This window comes from Hippocampus guttulatus, chromosome 17 (assembly GCF_054856545.1).
Source record: "Hippocampus guttulatus isolate MCC_2025c chromosome 17, RoL_Hgut_1.0, whole genome shotgun sequence".
NCBI lineage: Eukaryota > Metazoa > Chordata > Actinopteri > Syngnathiformes > Syngnathidae > Hippocampus > Hippocampus guttulatus.
In genome coordinates, this window is record NC_141277.1 from 13,582,372 (window position 1) to 13,603,277 (window position 20,906).

The window sequence follows — 20,906 nt, forward strand, 5'->3', positions numbered from 1 at the left end:
ACTGGCTTCAGAATTGGCAATTGATTCATATGTTGTTGTTAGTAAATAATTTCATCATTGTATTTCTGATATTCACTCCATGTACATCACTTTGTATACAGCGATGGTTGATTCAAGTTGCTCTATAAACACAGTTGAGTTGAGTTGTACAATTAATAAAATATAACCATTTAATCAAATTTCACCGTCGTACCGGCCCACCGAAGGAAGGTGTAACCCCAAAGCGGCCTGTGACAAAGATGAGTTTGACACCCCTGGTCTAGATCTATTCGCAAAATGTAGGTTATTATTAAAAAAATACATCCCCTTTCACATGTGCTTAAGGAGAGCACAAATACCATATAAAAAAGGAGAACAGTCGACCATATGTTAGTGTGATCATATCACAGGAAATGACATGCCACCACTGATATTCTAGCATGTCGACAGAAACACACCCTAAATGAGTGCAAAGGTGTCTTGAAACTTCTTCCACCGGTCGTTTGATGTTCCCAGTAACTAAAATACTGTGCCCATCGCGTCACCGGACTTCGCTCACCTTCCTCAGTGGATGTTTCTATCGAGATGACCTTTTTACAATGTCCATCAATCGGTGTGGTCAGCAACACTTCAAAGAAGCACAATGTTTCTTTTTCATGTTTCGAATCAGAGCCAGGTCTGCTGGAACCTGCTGTGAAAAAGCACAATCGTCCTACGGCAATCTCAATTCATTTTTTTTTTCTAAACGTTTTCACATATTGTCAACCGAATCAGCTTCATTTCCTAGTTCACAATTTTGTAGAAAATATCAGTAATTTATATGGTCTCCCAAACAATATTTCAAACAAAGAAGAAAACACCATTCACGTAATATTAACATATACCGGTAAGTCAATTCACTTTCAATTCAATTTCTTTAATTGAATTTTAACCATATACTTTCAGACTTGCTACCAATCCTGCAGATTGTGGACGGCAGGAGCAATAGTGTCTCAAGTAAAATGTGAAACATGGATTCTATTTTATAAATTTTTGACCCATTTTGGAAAAGCCTCAACCAAACCCAGGCAATATGGCATCCCCTCATTAATTTAATGAAACCCATGTGCATTATCTGAAATGGAAATGTAGCTCGAAATGTACCGTGTTACAACATTGGTTAAAACCATAGGTTGTATCATGTTTCCGAACCAGAGACACCATTCCCCCTGCCAACGCGTGAGATAATCCATGACGCAAAAAAGAATTTTGGGTTCACTGCCAGTGCTGACATAAACCTTATCTTGCAACATAGTTCCGCTGTTTTTTTCGCCACATTCTCCAACAAACGATTGGAATTTGTCCCATCAAAATGGCGCCACGGAAATGACACGGTACTGGTAGCAATCGTTACTGTGAAATCCTCAGGCCTGTCGTATTTTTTTCTTGTTTTGACAGAGAAATTTCCTTGCGTCCCAAAAACGCACATTATTTGGAACTGTGCGTCCCGCGGGAAAATTGTGCGTCTCGGGCACGGGATGCAGAGGTAACGAGATGGCTGCCTCAATGGCAGTAATGGAGTTTGTGGAAGCAATATCCACTTATATAGACAACGAAGAATTTACTGGTGGGATTTTTCTAGATCTAAAAAAAAAAAAAAAAAAGCTTTTGACACTACAGATCAGAGTTTGTTAAATTAATAATAATAATAAATTGGAGAGATATGGCATTAGAGGTGAAGCATATAAATGAATAAAACATTATTTAGATAACAGATATCAGTATGTGAAGTTCAAGAATAAAAGAATCTAATCAACTGAGAATCACTCATGGAGTTCCTCAGTGGTCTGCGCTTGGTCCAAATCTATTCATCTTATATATCAATGATATTTGAATTGTCTCAAAACCATTTAAATGTGTCCTATTTGCTGATGCTACAACTTTCTACTGCTCTGGAGAAAATCTGAAACAGCTCCTGACAACTGTGGAAAATGAATTTAAAAAACGGGTTCGACAGGAATAAATTGTCACTTCACTTAAAAAAAATAAGTTACCGGTAATTGTTTTTGGCACAAGACCAATCAAAAACCAAGTTTAAATTACAGTAGTCAATTGAAATAGAAAGAGTGTTTGAAAATAACTTTCTTGGATTAGTAATAGATTCAAAACTATGTTGGAAGCCACAAATCAATGTAAAAAAAATCCAAAACCATAGGGATCCTCAACAAAACCAAGGATATGCTGAATAAGAGTTTTTTGTAAACATTATACTCTTCATTATGACTACCATATATGGCCTACTGTGTGGAAATATGGTGAAACACCTGTCAAACAAACACTTCCTGTTTTAAAACTACCACACAAAAAAAGCAATCCGAATTATCAATAGATCAAAATATTATGAACATAATTATTAATAGATTAGTAATTGATGGAATTGAATAAATAAAAGGAGAAACGTGGACTGAAACGGAGCAAAAAGTGCAAAAAGTCTTCAAGGAGCAACTACTGATAAAGGAGACAATCGAGTTGGAAAGAGTCCACTGCATTGGAAGGCACGAACCGGGGAGACCTCGACCGAGGCAGGTTGTGGTGAAATTTGAAAAATACAAGGACAGAACAAAGATTCTACAGAGAGAAAACCATTTAAAACAACATCGACATTAACAAAGACTTCACAGATGCCGTGCGTCAAAAAAGAAAAGAACTGCTTCCAAAATTAAAAGCTTAAGGCATGACAAACTCAAAATCTACCCCCGCACCAGTACTGCAACACAACAGCCTCGAGTTCAACACGCGGCATGCTGAGAACTGATCACCACCAGACAAAAAAACCCCTTTACTGAAATAGGAAATACACACCAAAAACATGGATTTCAAAACCTTTGATTATGTTGCCCACAAGACATTCGACGCTCAGAACAACTTGAACAACAATAATTTCTTCAATCATAATCACAGCATCACAAACTCTGAGTATTACATGGACGAACAATTCAACAGGAATGTAGAACTGGAAAATACACTTTCAGTGATACACATAAACAGGAGGAGTCTCTCCAAAAAATGTCAATAAATTTCAAATAATTGCCATGTCAGAAACTTGACGATGAAAAAACAAGTGAAATAAAAATAGAAGGATATGAAATGTTTGCAACAAATAGGGAAAACAAAAAAAGGAGGGGGCTTACAATATATGAAGACAAAGCTCTTAAATGCAGTCAAAGTGAGAGACTGACAAACACAATCGAGAGTTTCATGGAATGTTCAACTCTTGAAATGCATATTAAAAAGGCATCATATGTGATCATAAGTTGCATCCATCGGACACCAGGATCATGTCTTGACACATTCAATTAAAAAATTGACAGATATGCTAAGTTTCTCCCACGATTAAACACGAATAATATGTGGTGACTTTAACATCGACTTATTAAACCCAAATGGACATTAAAAAAAAACAGACTTTGTAAATACTATGTACAGCAAGTCTTTTCCCAGTAATCCTGAAACCCAGCATAATAACAGTTGATACGGCCACATTAATTGATAAGATACTGTTTTATAAATAAGATTGACCATAAAATGTAAAGTGGACTTCTCATGCCTGATATAAGTGACCATCTACCCGTCTTTGCAGTCTTTCATCATTATTTTGATAGAAAAACTAAATAAACAGCTCACATATCAGAAATAAGACAAAGAACCTAACACTGCATCACAGCTTTCAAGCTAGACCTAGAAAAACAAAACTGGTCCGAGGTCTACTCAAACTAAGACCCAAATACTGCGTTTGAGGCATTTGAGTCAACTATAACCTCCTGATATGATAAACATTGTCCAGTAACTAAAGCTTCCAGAAAGTACAAACTCCTAAGTAAGCCATGGATTTTAAAAAAGGCATAGAAAACACATCTAAAAAGACATTTTTTTTTTTTTTTTTTACAAATTGTTGATAAAATTGAGAACTACAGATGCTGAAATAAAATATAAGACCTATCAAAACAAATGAGTAAATATTAAAAGTGTCACGTTTCAGACAAGCCGAATCAAGTTTGGATCCCAAAAGGTGTAGACGCCAACAAGGTCTCCGTAGCAAAAATGTTTTAATACAAAAAAAAAAATCGCACCGACAAAGTAGGAACATAAAGCGCTGGTCCAAACGCACCAGGGAGTACAACAACAATTAACAAAAAGCGCTTGCACAAAAGGCAAGGGGTGAAAACAAGAACCAAGAATACAAACGAAAAAACTATGTAACAAAGTACACGCAAGCTAGTGATGGGTCCAGCGACACCGATGCGTTGACGCATGCGCCGGGCTCACAGAGCAAACCACGTGTCGGTGCATGTGCTGCTTCATTACGTCACGTGATTGACACGTGAACTGCATCGGCTGCGTCGACACAGTCCAGGCTGCTTGGCACAGTCCAGGCTGCACCACTCAGTCCAGGGGGCGTCAACTCAGTGCAGGGGGCGTTGACGCAGCAAAAGCCCGCCGCACAGTGTTTATAAGGAAGTGCGTCTGGCGACACGATGCCACCTGCCGAAACAAGCCAGACCTCACTCACGCTCGCTTGTCGAAGTTCGTGGTACAGACTTCGTGTTCAGACTTCGTGTTCGTGCCTTCCTTGCCAATTATGGAGCAGAGACGAAAATCATCCACCGTGTGGGACCATTTTGATGTCCTGGAGAATAAGGTATTATTTATTTATTTATTCAAATCTCCTTCTGTCACCGAGAGCCTCTCAGATTATTGACATGTGTTGTACCATTCTAATTCTAATTCATTTCAAGGTAACTCTTAGTTAGTTAGTTAGTTAGTTAGTTAGTTCCGCCCGCTCCTATTTGGAACATTAGGCGACGAGCCTCCTCCATTTGTTCCGGTCACTGGCGACCCTTCTTGCTCCATGCCAGCTGACACCCATCTCACTGAGGTCTTCTTTGGCAGTCTGTCTCCACGTCTTCTTTGGCCTACCTCTCTTCCTCTTTCCACCCTCTGGCATCCATCCAGTCCATGGCCACACTTGCCGGTCTCTCTCTTGGCAGCCGGAGTACGTGGCCGATCATTTTCCTTCTCCTTTCAGAGACAATGTCTGACAGTTCAGCCACTCCTGCCCTCTTCATCACCTCCTCGTTGGTGATGTGGTCTCTCCATGAGATCCTCAGGATGGATCTCAGGCAACGCCGATGAAAGACATCTAACTTGTTGGTAATGTTGGCTGTCTTCATCCATGTCTCACAGGCGTAAATCGCTGTTGGGATAACCACTGACTAGAGGCGTAGCTTGGTGGTCGTAGTGATGGCTTTCGATGACCAGATGTTGCGGAGGCGTTGGAACACTCCCGCAGCTTTACCAAGTCTACTGTTGACGTCTTTCTCCACACCACCTGTATTTGAGATGTTACGCCCAAGATATGTGAAGCTGTCAATGTACTCTATGTCATGTTGGTGTAGAGTGAGTGGTTGAAGGTGTTGGTGCTGTCCGACGGCCATGGCCTTGGTCTTTTCCTGGCTAATTCGTAAACCGACCTTAACTCCGTGCTCATGCAGATTGTTGGTCAACTCCTGGAGTGCGGGCTGGGTGTGACTTAACAGAGCCAAATCATCTGCAAATTCCAGGTCAGCTAGTCTGCTCCCTCCCCACTTGATACCAACTTTTTCCCCTGTGATGGACTTCCTCATCACAAAGTCAATTATGATGATGAAGAGTAGGGGTGACAGAATGCAACCCTGTCTTACACCAGTGACAATGTCAAAATCATCAGTTGTGCCACTGTTGGTTTTGACACAACAGGTTGAGTTGTGGTACAATGACCTGAAGATGTTGATGTACTTGAGGGGTACACCATACAGCTGGACGATCTGCCACAGTGACTCCCGGTGGATGCTGTCGAAGGCTTTCTTGAAATCGATATAGTTGATCATGAGTGGTGTCTGAAGTTCTTGGCACTGCTCTATGATGTTTCGAAGGGTAAAGATCTGTTCGGCGCAAGACCTTCCCTTCCTGAAACCGGCTTGCTCTTCCCTCAAGATGTTATCCACTTCATCTTTAAGGCGATGTAGCAGGACACTGCAGAATACCTTGCTGGGGATTGACAGCAGTGTAATGCCCCGCCAGTTATTGCAGTCTGCGAGGTTTCCCTTCTTAGGAAGCGTGACAATGACCCCACGTCTCCAGTCGGCAGGAACCTCTTCAGCATGCCAAATCAGGTTGAACAGGTGGGTAAGGCTCTCCACAACAGCGTCTTGGCCGTGTTTCAACATCTCGGCAGCTACCTCATCGAGTCCCGGTGCCTTGTTGTTCTTAAGGCCCTTGATTGCTTTGGCAACCTCAGTCTCGGATATCTCTTTCGATGTAATATTTAGAGCTGGAGCTGGTGTCTCTTGATCGAAATTGAAGAGCACGGGAGGCATTGGTTGGTTGAGAACCTCCCTGAAGTGTTCCAGCCATCTTGCTTCTTGCTCCTCGTCGCTTAGAAGTGTCCTGCCATCCTTGCTCCTGATTGGCACGCTAGAGCTGCTCCTGGAGTTGGTTAGCTCCCGCACGATCTTGTATAGGGTCGTCGTGTTGTTGTTCTCGGCTGCTTCCTGTGCCTCTCTTGCTTTCTCTTCTAGCCACTGTCTTTTATCCTTCCTGCAACTCTTCTTCACTGCCCTGTCCAAGCGCCTGTACTCCTCGTCTTCCATCCTCCAGCTCCGGAGCCTCCTCTTTTGTTCTCTTTTTATCTTGGCCACTTTCCTTTCATCAATCAACTTCCAGGTGTTGTCTGTTATCCATCTCTCTTTGTTGGTACCCCTCTTTCTGCTGATAACTGCTTCTGCAGTTTCAGCAATGGCACAAGAGAACATACTCCACTGCTCCTCAATGTTTGCAAGGTGTTGTGATACCTTGAGCTTCCTACTCAACTCCTCACAGAAGCTTTCTGAGATGTTGTTATCCTTTAGCTTGTCCACTGCGTAAGGTCTCTTGGGCTGCACCTTTTTCACCTTCTTCAGCTTCAGCTTGATTTTACTCACCACAAGGAAGTGGTCTGAACCCACATCTGCACCTCTGTGGGAGCGAACGTCGAGCAATGACGAGCGCCACCTTGTGTTGATGCAGATGTAGTCCAGTTCATTCTGGGTCCCGCCACCAGGTGAAACCCAGGTTACTTTGTGGATCCGCTTGTGCTCAAAAAAGGTGTTGCCAATGCTGAGGCCATTGGTACTGGTTAGCATCAACAGTCTCTCCCCGTTGTCGTTCGTGGAGCCTGCAGACCCATGTGGTCCAACTGTGGCATTCAGGCCCCTTCTGTCATTATCCAGGTAACTCTTAGTTACTTCTTATTCACATTTCATTGCAGGTGAAATGTCGAACTTGCCGGGTCGAATTGTAATACACCAACAAAAGCACCTCCACCATGCTGAGGCATTATCGGGCCAAACATGAGAATGAAGTTCGCATACACCCAGGATTACGCCAGGTATACAAACGTTCACTTATCTTTTCACGGTTGCTATGTTCAAGTCAAGTCAAGTCAACAGTATTTATAGAGCACTTTCAAACAGCCATCGCTGCATACAAAGTGCTGTACATGGAGCAATTTAACATGCACAATAAACAGTAAGACAAATCGGTAATAAAGGCGGTAGAAAGCACCAAACAGTAAAACCAAGAACAAATCTAAGTCATGCTGAGTCAAATGCCAAAGAATACAAGTGAGTTTTGAGGAGGGTTTTGAAGATGGGCAGCGAGGAGGCTTGCCGAATGTTCAGTGGGAGGTCATTCCAGAGAGAGGGACCAGCAACAGAAAAGGCTCGATCCCCTCTGAGCCTCAGTTTAGTTCTTGGTACTTCTAATAAGGTCTGGTCCACAGACCTGAGGCGCCGGGCAGGTGTGTAGGGGCGGATGAGCTCAGAGAGGTAAGGTGGCGCGAGATTATTCAGAGATTTGAAAACAAATAAGAGGATCTTGAAAATAACTCTAAAATGAATGGGGAGCCAGTGAAGGGATGCCAGAGTAGGAGTTATGTGCTCCCTCTTACGAGTACCAGTCAAGAGGCGAGCAGCGGCATTCTGGACCAGCTGAAGGCGCTTAATGGAGGACTGGCTGACTCCAAAGTAAAGGGCATTGCAGTAATCGAGCCGGGATGTGACAAAGGCATGAATTACTGTCTCAAAGTGTTCATGTGAGAGGAGAGGTTTTATTTTGGCCAGCTGTCCAAGGTGAAAGAAGCTGGATTTAACAACGGAACCAATTTGCCGATCGAGTTTGAAATCACAGTCCAGTTTAAGGCCCAAGTTTGAGACTGTTGACTTAAGATAAGGAGACAGGGGGCCCAAGTCTACAGGATGGAATGTACAAGGGCCACTGGGACCAAACAACATCACCTCTGTCTTCTTTTCATTGAATCTCAAGACATTTTGTGCCATCCAGGTTTTGATTTCTTCCAGACAGGATAGGAGTGGCCTTAATGAGAAGGCGTCTTTCTTGCTCAGTGGGACATAGATCTGGCAGTCATCTGCATAGCTGTGGAAGGGAATACCATGTTTCCTTAAGATGGAACCCAATGGGAGCAGATACAGCGAGAACAGCAGAGGCCCCAGAATTGAGCCCTGCGGAACACCACATGACAGGGGAGCAGTGCGTGACTCAGAGCAGCCAAGGCTGACACAGAAGGTTCTGTCAGCTAAATAGGACCTAAACCACTCAAGATCACTGCCGCCAATGCCCACCAAGTGCTGCAAACGAGTCAGCAGAATACTGTGATCCACGGTATCAAATGCTGCAGTTAAGTCCAATAAAACTAGACACACGTGGTCTCCAGAGTCATTTGCCAGGAGGATGTCATTAGAAACGCGTAACAGGGCTGACTCTGTGCTATGCATCGTCTTGAAACCTGACTGGAAGAACTCCAAGATGTTATGTTTATCCAAGAAAAATTTCAACTGCATGTGCACCACTTTTTCCAGAATTTTGGAAATGAAAGGCAGTTTGGAAATGGGCCTGAAACTTGACAGCACATCTGGATCAAGACCAGGTTTCTTGATCAAGGGTTGGACCACAGCATGTTTAAACTGTTGGGGAACTACACCAGAAGAGAGGCTGCTGTTGATGATATCCAAGACTGATGCGCCAACACTCGGGTGAACCTCCTGAAAGAAGTGCGGGGGAAGAGAGTCGCAAGGGGAGCCAGATGGCTTCGTCTGGCGAACTACATCCTCCAAAAGCGCCAAGGACACAGTTTCAAAAGAATTTAGCACAGCTGAACATGAAACATGGACAGAGGGGTCAGATGCAGTATTTGAGACCGGAGTCCGAGCTGTAGAGACCTTATCAATGAAAAACTGAAGGAATCTGTTGCACATCTCGGGTGATGAATCCGAGCAAGTAGGCAGAGGGGGTTTGAGTACAGAATCTATCGTTTTAAATAGTGCGCATCCACTCGACACCTCCAAATACGCCACTCAAATGCATTGCACAGTCTTAATTTATTAGTTAGAAAATCATGCGATCAGGTCGCTGCACTTACAGACATTAGGAACAAAGCTCGGCACATTGTTACATATTTCCGTTCAAGGACTACATCCAAGGAGAGGCTTGCTCAGGTGCAGCAACAGATGGGACATTCAACCCTGAAATTTATCAATGAGGTGCCAACACGCTGGAACAGTACCTATGAAATGCTGTCAAGGCTGCATGGTGAGAGGGAACCAGTGTGGGTATCTCTGGCTTCCCTAAAGACAGATTTGGCTCCACAGACAGCTGATGAGTTCACCATCATAGGAGAAGCACTACTGGTGCTTTCTCCATTCCATCAAGCTACAGTGGAGTTGTCTGAAGAGAGGCAAGTCTCAGGTTCAAAGGTGAAAATGCTTCATCATGCACTTGAGCGCCACGCTTCAACCTTGCACACACAGTCAGTCATACAACTCCACGAACACCTCAAGCGTTGAGTCACAGACACTGCTTCCAGTTTGGAGTCTATGAGCGTATTAACCTTAGCAACACTTCTAGACCCCAGATTCAAATCACTTGGATTCCGCAGTTCCTCCAGGTGCACGGATGCCATATCCAGACTGCGGTCTGAGTGCATGCGTGTCATTGGGCGCACAATCGAGGCCCAGCCTGGACCATCATCGCAGCCCTCTGCAACTACATCAGGCCATGTTACTCATCATTACTAGTTTGTTATTGGAAACTGTTCTAAATGCCAATTTGTTTGGTTTTGTTTTTTAGGTGGCCTGTGGAGTCATCTGGATGATGAGGTGGGGAGACTGGGAAGAGGTGGTGAAACAGCAGATGCAATATCTGAGGTCCAGCGATACCTGGCAGAGGGGAATATTGCACGTAACCGGGACCCGCTGTTGTACTGGAAGGACCAACACAGTTCTTTCCCAAACCTCTCCCACCTCGCAAAGGAGTTCCTTTGTACGCCAGCCTCATCCGTCCCTTGTGAGCGTGTGTTCTCCACAGCAGGGGAAATTGCTTGTAAAAGACGCAACAGGCTAAAATTTAAAACATTGGAGCATTTTATTTTTCTTAATAAAAATTTGTGAAGTCAAAGCCCACAAGCATCCTCATTCAGATTATTTTCACATTATTGGAACACATTGAATGTTGCAATATGAATGCATGGATGTGAATGATATTGTATACACTTCATCAAATCGATGAATGACCTTATGAAAATTTGAACAGTAAATTGAACAGTAATAGATGCAAAATTATGCTGGAAGCTACATATAGATAACGTTAAAAGAAAACTATCCCAAACCATAGGATCCTCCATAAAACTAAGGATGTGCTGAATAAGCGATCCTTGTACACATTATACTCTTATTACTTCCATATTTGACCTATTGTATGGAAATATGGGGAAATGCCAGTAAAACAAACACTCCCCGTTTTAAAACTACAATACAAAGCAATCAGAATAATCACTGGCTCCAAATAGACGGAACCCACGAATCCACTGTTTATCAAATTAAACAATGAAATCTCATGATCTGGTTGACTTCAAAATCGCCCAATTAATGTACAAAGCACACAATAACCTCATTTGCCAAAACAACCAGAAGCTTTTTGAAATTCGAGAAAGTTGTCTTAATTTAAGGGGTCCTAAACTATACAAAAAATCCAAAACACGAACAAACATCAAGCAAAGGAGTGTATCTGTAATAGGTGTAAATCTGTGGAATAATTCTGAAATGGACCTGAAAATGAGTAACTCTCTTGCTGAGTTCAAAAATGAATTCGAGAGTAGTACAAGAAAACTACACAAATCAGAATTAAGATGATAAACTCGATACACTCATGAAATATAGCAATACATCAGAAATACATTGATGAGATTATTTAATATATTAATGAAATGTAGCATCCATTATGAATATGAGAAAATCAACTTATAAATGTGCTCCAATGAGTATGTACTGTATATACAAACCGAAAGTTGTAAAAATAGATAAGTACAGCATACATAAGGGTAAAAGCATTTGTTAATATGTAGACTTTCTTTTCTATTTTGAAAAATGATCAATTCATATATAAGAAGGGGTTGGACTCGATAGTATTTTTTACTTCTTTCTACTCCTTTGAACATATATTTGTGATGATGACTATTTTCTTTTCCTATTTTATATCTTACCTTCACTTTTTGCCAATTTATTACCGAATTGTATATTTTATATGTTCAATAAACAAACAAATTTATCAGTCAGTTCAGTCTGTTAAGTGGGTTGGCTGCAGGGATCTTGAAGGTCCAGCAGGTGGCAGTGGTCAGCGACACAGTATCAGCACAGTATCAACACAGTGTGTCAGTGTGTCGACACGCCTGATGAGGCCTCATGGACCCATCAGGTGTGTCGGTACTACCGAGAGTATCAAAAGCGAAAAACGACGAGGTATATAGCAAAAGGGTCTATGAGCATGGAAGCAGCAAGACATAAACAATACTCCAACAAAAGGTGAACCGCAGAAGAGTCCTTAAATACAGAGTCCCATAATGAATGGATTGGCAGCAGGTGTGCAGCCAGAAGTCCGCTCATGCCACCTGCTGGCCAGACCAAAAACAGAACCGTGACAATAAGAACTAGTAAGAGAGATTATTATCATGCATTATTAGAGCAGAATAAAAGCAACACTCAAGATATATGTAAAATATTAAATCATGTAATCAGAAATAGATCTAAAAAAAAAAGATTATCCAGAGTACTTTATTAAATTTGTAGAGTCATTTCAAGTAGGCCATGTTTGCAGAACCTGTATGGGCTCCATTCAACAGTTCCAAGTTCCTGAAGTCAGAGACAGACTATTTCCTCAGAGAACCAAAGCCACTCATGACTTACATGTGCAAATTGTTAGACAGTGACACTTTGAACAGCTTCTTTGGTGTAAAAGGTGGCCGTGTGTTGAGGGAGTCTCTGAATTACTTCCATACTATCACTGGGTTTCCTCCTGATGTACTCCATGATCTTTTGGAAGGTATTGTTCCCATTGCTCGTTGTATTCAAGAGATGAAGTTCCCATATCAACATACTGATAAAGTGGATAGACCTCAGCCACTTTCCAAAGTGTTTCTTTCTGGAGAAACAATCGAAAGTAATGGCCATGAAAATGCAACTCTGCTCAGACTAATTCCACTGCTTGTTGGCTACGTAGTGTCGGAGGGAGATAAGGTATGGGCGGTATTGATGGAGCTGAAAGAGGTGGTAGAGTTAGCACTGTGCCCATCATTACCTGATGAAACCTGAGATTATTTTGTGTGCAAAATCAGTGATCATAGACAGGCCCTGCTAGAGGCTTTCCCAGAGGTTAGGCTGTGACCTAAACATCATTATCTGGATGCATTATCCTGCTTTGGTTAAGTGCTTTGGGCCACTGCTGCATGTTTGGCCCATGCGGTTTGAGGCCAAGCATCGCTCTTTCAAAAGTGTACTGCATGATGCTCAAAACTTCTGAAAACAATGGCAGTTAGACACCAACACATGATGGCCTATCATCTTGCTGCATTGTCATTTTTCAAGCCAAAACCACAATCATCCAGGATTGACTCTGTTCTGGTTTCAACTCTACCAGAGGTCGCTCAAATACACATTAGAGAGCAATCCACTTGTGATACAGTCTTCAAGACATCAAATGTGACCATTGATGGCACAGAATATGTTTGTGGAATGTTTCTCTCTGTGGGGGTCAGGGGTGGATTGCCTAAATTGAGCAAAATTGAACAGACCTTTCTTTTGAATGACAATGAGTCTTTTTTGTGCCATGAATTTAACTCAAGGCATATAGAACATCTACGGTCCTATGAGTTGACAACTGAATATACAGCCCTGTCGTTTCACCTGCAATCTGCCTTGAACGATACAGTCCCTCTCTCGGCATACAAAATAGATGGTTTGTTACTACTCACACCCAAGCGGTTCATTCAAGTGATACAGCACTGAGGTCAGGTAAGAGTGAATTTTCCTTCTACTGTATAAGTTATTGTGTCCGGTCACTGTTTGAGTAAGTCATTTATAAAATGTATATGGTACTCTTTAACAACCTGATTTTTTCTTCTTTTTTTTCCCATCTCATCAGGACAATGGGTCCCCACAGGAAATTATTCTTCATGTTGTTGAGCCAGACCGAGCTCGAAAATTAAAACTCAGCTCATGACCAGGCTCTATTAATGCACTGATCAAAATTATAAATGAACAACTGGAAATTGACCTCGACTTCGATTTGCTTGTCAAGGTTCCAGATTTTGACGGGAAACTTACTTTTCTTCAAGACATTGAAGAATTGCCACAAAAATCAGTTCTGCACATCTCACAACATGTTCAGATGTGTCATATCCAGAGCGCCACAGCAGTTGGCCTTCAGGCTCTTTTCCAGTTCCTACATTTGGATATAATGTTGAACTTAGGCTGAGAGATGGAAATGCGGAATATGAAAAGAACAACACACATCTCAAGTGGACAAGAGACCAAAGGTATGACATTTTAGAAAATATTGCATCTACCCTATATGGTTTTAAGGCATACCCAAGTTTTAAGGACATCAGAGTCTTGTAGCCAAACACCCCTGCTTGAAGGAAGCAGGATCAGAGACTGGCTATAATGGATGGAAAAACAGTATCAAGTTTAAGATGGGAAATTTCAGGAGAAAGATGAGAGAGGTTGGATGTGAGAGGTCACTGTTAATGCTGGAAAAAGAAGTACAGTAAACGTAAGCCTGAAAATGAATCTTGACATTCCAATATCAAAACACCCAAGCGAGCAGAAGTCAATTTTCTACCCAACTTTTCTCAAGAAAATGATCCTGCCAGTCTTGAGCAGTTAAAGCAGACAATTGTCGATTAAGTCAAGAAGACACAGATCAACCTGCCCTTCATTAAAAAGATGATGGAGGGCACGTTCCTGCTATACCAACAAACAATCGTAATGTCTACCCCACCGGTGAAAGAGCTCATGGACCTCTGGCCTGCTCTCAAAATTGATTCTGAGGTAATATGGATTACGTCTCACTTATGAATGTCACGATTCGGACTAACCGAATCAAGTTTTTGGATCCCAAAAGTGTAGACACCAGACAAGGTTTACGATGCAAAAATATTTCATGTACTAAAATTCGCACCGACAAAGTAGTAACATAAAGCGCTGGTCAAATCAAGGACCAGGGAGCACAAAAACAAATAACAAAAAGCGCTTGCACAAAAGGCAAGAGAGGAAAACAAGAAGCGAGAATTAGTGGATGTGCCCGACTGTGCCGAGGCTCCGATGCGTGTGCCGAGTAAACCTGAAGAAAATCTGTAAAGCGCGCATCGAGGCATGTGTCAATTACGCTTGTGGCCACGCCCGATGCCTCAGAACGTGTGTTGCTCCGCCCGAAGCCTCGTGAGACGTTATTCCTACGTCACCGGCAACAAATAGTTTCGCGGGTGAATCGAAATAAATTCGGCGCACCGAGACGACAATGAGCTCACAGGTAACGCTGACACACTCAACTCGCATCTCCAAACCTAAACTCATTCCGATTCGTTTTGCAATGTTACGGCTTTGGACGCACCCCACCATCCACAACGAATAAGAAGAGAACATCCCCTGTCTGGGATCATTTTGAGCAGATCTCTCCTAAAAAGGTACAAATTATAACCAGTGTGAATATATATTGTAAATTATTGTGACAGCACAGTGCATCCCTCATTTTAAAATAAGATAAGAAAACCTTTATTAGTCTCGCAATGGAGAAATTCCCAATTCACAGCAGCAAAGTTATCTTCTTCTACTTGCTGATATTTCAAAAGGTGAAGTGTAAACTCTGTTCCAAAGAACTTGGGTACCAAGAGAACATGTCATCTATGTTGAGGCATTATAGGGCCCTGCATGAAAGTAAGGAGACAACTCAAACAGAACCACCCCCAGGTAAGGCATTTTAACAGAATCAGAATCTGAATCAGAATCATCTTTATTGGCCAAGTATGTAGAACACACAAGGAATTTGTCTCCGGTATAACACGCTGCATTAGTATCATCGTAAACAACAAATCATTGAACCATTTTAGAGTAACCAGTAGCAGTATTTGTAGTACAAGAAGAGTGACTATGTCAGTGACTGTTTAAGGAGTTAATGGCTAGAGGGAAGAAGCTGTTTAAGTGTCTACTGGATTTGGTGCGCATGGGCGCTCTTTCATAGCGTCTGCCTGAGGGGAGTAGCTGGAAAAGGTGGTGGGCAGGGTGCGGGGGATCCAGGAGGATTTTCCGTGCCCTTGTCTTGATTCTTGCAGTGTGCAAGTCCTCAAGAGTGGGTAGGGCGGTGCCAACGATTTTTTCCGCCGTCCTAACTGTCCGTTGAAGTCGGATTTTGTCCTTTTTTGTGGCGGCCCCAAACCAAACCGTGATGGAAGAACACAGGATTGATTCGATGACTGCCGTGTAGAACTGTCGTAGCACCTCCTGTGGCAGGCCATGCTTCCTCAGCAGCCTCAGGAAGTACATCCTCTGCCGGGCCCTTTTCAGGATGGAGATGGTGTTGACTTCCCACTTCATGTCCTGGGAGACTGTGATTCCCAGGAACTTGAAGGTCTCGACGGTTGACACAGGGCAGTGTGAGGGGCAACTGTGGAGAAGAATGTTTCCTGAAGTCCACGATCATCTCTACAGTCTTGAGCGTATTCAGCCCGAGGTTGTGTCGGCTGCACCAGAGCTCCAGCTGCTCCACTTGTTGGCGGTACGCAGACTCGTCGCCGTCTTTGATGAGACCGAGGTGTCGTCTGCGAACTTTATGAGTTTGACAGCTGGATCTGTTGAGGTGCAATCGTTTGTGTAGAGAGAGAAGAGCAGTGGAGAGAGGACACATCCCTGTGGGGCTCCAGTGCTGGTGGTGCGTATTGATGATGTTGTTGCTCCCAGTCTCACCTGTTGTGTCCGTCCCGTCAGGAAGCTGAGGATCCACTGGCAGATCGTAGGGGACACACCGAGGTGGAGAAGTTTGGGGGTGAGGAGTTCCGGGATGATGGTGTTGAACGCAGAGCTGAAATCCACAAACAGAATCCTTGCATAGGTCCCTGTGCTGTCGAGGTGCTCGAGGATGTAGTGCAGACCTATGTTGACTGCGTCTTCCACAGACCTGTTTGCCCGGTAGGCAAACTGGAGAGGGTCCAGCAGGGGTCCGGTGACGTTCTTTAGGTGGTTCAGCACAAGGCGTTCAAAGGACTTCATGACCACAGACGTCAGGGCGACAGGCCTATAGTCGTTCAGTTCCGATGTTGCCGATTTCTTGGGAACTGGGATGATGGTAGACTGTTTGAAGCAGGATGGGACCTCACACAGCTCCAGAGATCTGTTGAAGATTTGTGTGAAGACCGGAGCCAGCTGGTCAGCGCAGACTTTCAGGCAGGAGGGGGACACTTTGTCGGGCCCCGCAGCTTTCTTGATCTTCTGCTGCTTGAAGAGCCGTCTCACGTCCTGTTCGTGGATCTGTAGTGGAGAAAAAGAGGGTGAGGGGTAGATAGAGTAGTTTCTGGTACAGGTGTGTGTGTGTGGGAAATGGGGGTGTCCTTTTCAAATCGGCAGAAAAACATGTTTAGTTCATTAGCAAGACCCTTATTGTTCACTGTTTGGGGGGATGGCATTCTATAGTTAGTGATTGCTTTCAGGCCATCCATACAGATGCAGAGTCGTTAGCAGAGAACTGGTTTTTCAGCCTCTCTGCATAGCTTCTCTTAGCGATATTAATTTCCTTTGTCAATTGGTTTCGGGCGTGTTTGTACAGTGCCTGATCTCCACTTCTAAATGTGGCCTCTTTCTCTTTCCTGAGTTGCCTGAGTTTGGGAGTGAACCATGGCTTGTTATTGTTGAAGGAGTAGAAGAACTTCGTTGGTACGCACATGTCCTCACAGAAACTGATGTATGATGTTACAGTGTCTGTGTATTCATCCAGTGTGCCCGTTGAAGTTTCAAAGACGCCCCAATCAGTGCAGTCTAAGCATTCTTGTAGAGCTAGCTTTGCTTCATCTGTCCATTTTTTCACAGTCTTAACCACCGGTTTAGCACATTTGAGTTTCTGTCTGTATGTAGGTATTAAGTGGATTAAATTGTGGTCAGAAAGACCCAATGCTGCACGGGCGACCGATCGGTATGAATTTTTGATTGTTGTATAGCAGTGGTCTAGAATGTTGCCTTCTCTGGTGAAACAGTCGATGTGCTGCTTATATCTGGGAAGTTCACGGTTAAGATGTGCTCTATTAAAATCGCCCAAAATTATCAGGGGTGACTCTGGGTATTTTAGTTCGAGTTTGTTTACTTGTTCGGCTAGCGTTTGTATCGCCGTGTTAGCGTTAGCTTGTGGCGCAATGTAAACACCGATTAGTAAAAAGGAGGTGAACTCACGTGGCGAGTAGAATGGCTTGCAGTTTAAAGACAGCGACTCCAGGTCCGGGCTGCAGTGTGCGTCGAGCTTCGTGACATCAGTGCACCATTCTTTGTTGATATAGAAGCAAATCCCGCCACCTTTCGATTTCCCTGATAGCTCCGTGTCGCGGTCGGCTCGGAGAAGGCGGAAGCCGGGTAGATGTAGCGCGGAATCCGGGTGGCGGTCACTGAGCCAGGTTTCAGTGAAGCAGAGCGCTGCAGAACGTGCAAAGGTGTTGTTGGTCTTTGTGAGGAGAAGAAGTTCATCCATCTTGTTTGGCAGAGATCGTAGATTAGCAAGATGGATCGATGGGAGCGGGGTTCGAAATCCGCGCTGCCGGAGCTTGACGAGCACGCCGGCTCTCTTCCCCCTCCTCCGGCGGCGTTTCCATGCTCCGTACAGCGCAGCCGCTCCGCTCGCGATTAGCTCCGAAAAACCTTGTGGGTTTTCGCGTGCTGGTGAAAAAAGACCAAGCGTAGACTCCCCAATGCGCAGCAACTTTTCCCTCGTGTAAGTAAGCCGCTCAGGGTCGCCAAAAACTAACGAAAATGACAAAAACAGGGATAATACTAGGGAGCGTGTGACCGAGGCTGCCATACCTGTCGGCGCCCGATGCAATGAAAGAACACCACAGCCTACCATGTGTATTTCAAATGTGACAGATGAAGATGAAATTAATGACATCTATCATTAACTCTGTTTCTGTTAAACTGCAGTGAATAAGAATGCAGTGGAAGAGGCATTAATCAATATGGTGATTGAAGATTGCCAGCCCTTCAATTTTGTGGAGGACACAGGGTTCAGGAAGCTTATCCAAGCTTTCGACCCTACATATGTTATCCCCACCAGGCGGGTGTGTGTGAGAGCACATGAATCATTATTCCCCATTCCCCCATAAGTGCTCTTCCAATAGTGTTCTTTCTCGTTTCCTTTAGACTTTGAAAGCCATGGTGGAGGAGAGGTACCAGCAGGCAAAGGAGAAGGCCCAAGAGCTCGTAGCAAAGTCCTCTGCTGTGAGCATAACAGCTGATATGTGGACCAGCATCAACACAGATGCATATCTGGCAGTCACTTGTCATTTAATTGATGAGCACACCTCTCTGCACTCAGCTGTGTTAGGTGTGCTCCATTTCCCTGACCGCCATACAGCTGAGAACATGGCTGCCGTTCAATCGGCACTCATTGCACAATGGGGCATTTCCACCAAGGTAACTTGCCTTGTGACAGATGGTGCAGCCAACATGGCTGCATGTGCCAGAGACCTTCATCTGCGCCACACAATTTGTGTGACGCACACATTAAATCTGATCGTGAAGAAGGCTCTGGCAGAAAACACTGAGCTGTCTGAGATCCGTCTTCAGTGTAGGAGGATAGTTGGCTACTTCAAAAGCAGTACCACTGCAAAGGTGAATTCCTTTATTACACAGCAGTATTCAAATTAATGCTAAATGACTTGAATAATGTTTTGTTTCATATTTAATTTTTATAGACAAGGCTGACACAGGTGCAGGAGCAAATGATGCCTACAGAGCCTGTGCTGAAGCTCATTCAAGAGGTAAGTTGACATCCATAACTGCTTCCACTCCCCTTTCAAACAATAATGACCTTTTATTTTCAGGTGGAGACACGCTGGAACAGCACCTTCCACATGTTGCAACTGATGTACAACCTCAGGGAAGCCGGAGGAGCAGCCCTCCACACTGATATTACCCCACTCACATCCCACCAGTTGAGGCTCATTTCTGAGAGTCTGCAGGTGCTGTTCCCATTTAAGTCGAGCTCTCAGAGGAGAAGAGAGTGTCTGGATCCAAGGTCATACCACTTTTGGCCATGCTACACCACACCTTGGAGGATGACATGGGAACCATAAAAATGGAGGAGAGCAAAGCAATGGCTGAGGGTCTTAAAAAACAACTGAGGGACGAGCTCTACAACCTCCAAGCCATGAGCATCATGTCACTGGCAACACTGCTGGATCCCAGGTTTGTATCAGTTGTCTGTTTTTCTCATCTGTCTACTAGCACCAACAAATGAGCAAGTGCCTCTTGTTGAACAGTTCACAACTACAATGAGTCTACTCTTGTGAAAAGAGTATTTTCAAAAGCAGGAGAAATCCTATCGAAAAAAAGAAACCGTTTAAAGCCAAACACTTTGGAAAAGCTTGTTTTCCTCAATAAAAATGAATGAAAGGTATATCTTGTCCCTTGTTTATGTCAATGTCTAAAATAAAGCAACCATTCTTTCAAGTAACACGCGCACATTCATTCACATCACAACTCCCTGCCCTTTTAACTCCATGGTGTTTTAATCACTGTCTGTCATGACATTTATTTTCCACATGATGGCGCAATAGAACAAATGAAGCCTCATGATGCTTTGGCCAGGAACGAACCAGTTGGATGGAAAGCCTCATTGCTTCATGAGGCTTCAGTTTCCCATCACGACCGAGAATAAAAACGAAAAACAATGAATCAACTACACGCAAGAAAAAGCCAAATCACAAAACAAAGCCATACTTTCACAATAAATGGTACAGAGAGTTTTGAAGCGAAAATGACAAGATCAATAGCTAAGAATCTGTGAGCAAGGAAGCATCAAGGCATAAACAATACTCCGACAACCAGCAGACAGATTGCGGGTCCTTAAATACATAGTTCCTTAATTGAAAGATTGGCAGCAGGTGTGCAACCAGAAAGTCCGCTCAGTCTGCCACCTGCTGGCCAGGCCAAGAACAGGAACATGACAATGAATTGATCAAAATTGTGATTCATGCTCATTTGGTAGTTTTGGTACTTTACAATCCCATTTGTATGCTGAATTCTACCGGATTACCAATGTGCACCTGCCCAACAAATCTTATGGTCATCTTGACAGCCATATCCGGCGTCTGATGACCTTATTCAGACAGAAGGCATCAAGAACTGGCAAGATAGCAAATGCACTGCCTGCAATTTTCAAAAGTAATTTTTGTGAGGATCACATTTTATTTGAAGATATGGATAGTGCTGACATTTTGGGAGCTGCACACACCTCTCACCGCACTGTCTCAATTGTGATTGAACAAACAA

The 20,906-nt window shown here is 43.5% G+C and overlaps 1 pseudogene; it reads left to right on the forward strand.

Moving 5' to 3' along the window:
• Positions 1–2,827: 2,827 nt before the first annotated feature.
• Positions 2,828–19,872, forward strand: LOC147192193 (uncharacterized; annotated as a pseudogene).
• Positions 19,873–20,906: the final 1,034 nt, after the last annotated feature.